Below are 2,815 nucleotides of genomic sequence, written 5' to 3' on the forward strand. Positions count from 1 at the left end.
ATATTTTAGGTTAAGATCATGCTTGAAGTCCAAATCTTAGGCCCATTAGTCAAAATATTCCAATTTGCTCAAAGTGACTTTTATGCATTTCTCAAATATTGACCAACTTGTGCAATCCATAACTTCCTCAATTCTTGTCATATGAAGGTGTTATTGGACTTTTTAGAAACCTTAAGATGTCTACTACGACCTCTTGGTGGTCATTTGTTCATTTGGAGCTTTCACCTTTATGTAAATTACTTTGACAAATGATGTGTATTTGTTGACTTTCAAGACGACATGTAATGTTTTGGCTTATATCTTTCAAATGAAGCATCTTTGGCCTTGCCTTAGGTTTGACAAAGTTGTAGAGGATTGAATTTCCTTCAAAATGAGCTTTGGTTGAGAAATTTCTAATAAAGCATGTGAAAGTTATGCTTGGTCAAAGTTTAGTTGACTTTTGCCTTAAAAAGCCCTAATTTAGTAACTTTGACTTTTGATGATCTTTGAGATTTTCTTGATGAATCATGATCAAGCCTTGATCAAATGATGAGTGTGGCCTCCAATCCTTGATGTTGCTCAAAAATCTTGAAGTTTGACTGTATATTGACCATAGTTGACTTTTAGGTCAACATAGTCAATTGTTGATCATTTGAGCAATTGACTGAGCAATCTTGTATTGTGAGGCTTGAAACTTGGCATGGAGATAGTTTGAGACATATGAGGTACCATGAAGTCCACTTGAGGCCTTGGAAGTTCCATATTCTTGACAGAAATCAAAACCCTAATTTGAGGCTCATTGCTTAGGAGATTTCTTGAAACAAATTGTCTTGAAGATGTGAGGGAAAATTTGAGGGTGCAACAAATTCTTTAGAGCCTAATTTCATTGTCACATGGAATGACTAAGCTCAGAAATTTTTGGCTAAGTATTTTCCTCCTTCCAAGAATGCCAAGATGATAAATGAAATCACTTCATTTAGGTAAGGAGATGACGAGTTTTTGTTTGATGCATGGAAAAGATTCAAGGAATTGCTTAGACAATGTCCACACTATGGCATACCCATATGGATTCAACTTGAAACATTTTACAATGGGTTGATTACTCCTTCAAGGAATATGCTAGATGCCTCAAGTGGTGGAGCTCTTTTTTCTAAGTCTTATGAAGAAGGTTATAGATTGATTGAGAGTATTACGATATACGTCACAATATTTCAGCCAAAATGACATACGTCATAATATCTCACATAAATTCATATAAGTTCACACATCAAATCACATAAACTCATAATCACACAAATGAAATGCGACTCTAACAAATGCACATGCATGTGGTACCCAGGGCTTCAGCCCCCATCTCCAATCTGTACCCTGAAGAGCTTCATCAATTGAAGTTGGCTCAATCATAGAAACTAATCCAAATAGTGAATTTTCATTATTTCTGAGAAAAGATATAGTTCTGATGGGGTCATCTTTGTTTCCAAGTATGACATCTTCTGGATGATGTGTAGTGAGTCTCAAAAATCTTTTGAGAGAGGGTTTTTCAGAAATACTGAAATTCTCCATACTGATGTATTTTCAGCTTCTGAATCTTCAGAGTTTGTGACCTGTACTTCCGTATCTGCAAAATTTTCAAATTGCATTGGCTTTTGATGGTCAAGCTTATCATCAAATTTGATATTGATTTATTCTTCAACAATCAAGGTTTCTGTATTATATACTCTATAGCCTTTTGAGCGTTCAGAGTATCCCAGCAGAAAACACTTTTGTGCTTTAGAATTAAACTTGTCCAGATGTTCTTTAGTATTTAGAATATAGCAAGTACATCCAAATGGATGAAAATATGATATGTTTGGTTTTCTATTCTTCCACAGTTCATAGGGAGTCTTTTGAAGAATGGTTCTTATGTAAATTTTATTTTGAATATAACATGTTGTGTTTACTGCTTCTGTCCAGAAATGTTTAGCCATATTAGTTTCATTAATCATAGTCCTAGCCATTTCTTGTAATGTTCTATTATTACGTTCTACAACTCCATTTTGTTGAGGAGTTCTAGGACAGGAGAAATTATGAGAGATTCCATTATCTTTAAAAAACTTCTCAAAGAGATGATTCTCAAATTCTCCTCCATGATCACTTCTGACCTTTTAGATTTTAAGCTCTTTTTCATTTTGAACTTGGTTACAGAAGTCAAAGAACAAAGTATGTGACTAATCTTTGTGTTTTAAGAATTTTACCCATGTCCATCGGATGTAGTCATCAACAATAACCAATCAGTACTTCTTACCTCTGATTGATGCAGTTTTAACAGGACCAAATAAATCAATATGCAGATGTTCTAATGGTCTAGAGGAGGAAATAACATTTTAAATTTGAAATAAGTTTTTGAAAACTTTCCCTTCTGACATTTTGTAATCTTGACTATTATCTATAAATAGAGGCATCACAACAGGCATAAGCCTTCGTCACTGTTTGCCAATCCAGGCCATCACAAGAATGCAATACGCCTATATCACAAATGTTACCAATAATTAGAGGTAACTCAACGTCACTTTATTTCCTGCATTTTGTAGTAATCACAAAATCATCGCATCATCACTGGCCATAGGCCTACCACTTAATATCACCACGTCACAACAGCACGTCAACAACAATGCATACACAACAAGTCATCAATTATAATCGACAATCATCACAAATCGTCACAAATAATACAACGGAAAATCACAAAATTCATAATGTTCATCGCATCACAACATCGCCAAAACATCACCAAAAATACAGGTACCGAATCATTTTCGGACACTCCTAATTTATTCTATTCGGGGTTAAATTAGCT

The 2,815-nt window shown here is 34.5% G+C and overlaps 1 non-coding gene across 1 annotated transcript; it reads right to left on the minus strand.

The window, feature by feature from the left end:
* Positions 1-930: 930 nt before the first annotated feature.
* Positions 931-1,037, minus strand: LOC131600835 (small nucleolar RNA R71). Its single transcript, XR_009283441.1, has one exon. It is a non-coding gene; the product is annotated as a small nucleolar RNA R71 (small nucleolar RNA).
* Between the last annotated feature and the right edge of the window lie 1,778 nt (positions 1,038-2,815).

This window comes from Vicia villosa, linkage group LG4 (assembly GCF_029867415.1).
Source record: "Vicia villosa cultivar HV-30 ecotype Madison, WI linkage group LG4, Vvil1.0, whole genome shotgun sequence".
NCBI classification, from domain to species: domain Eukaryota; kingdom Viridiplantae; phylum Streptophyta; class Magnoliopsida; order Fabales; family Fabaceae; genus Vicia; species Vicia villosa.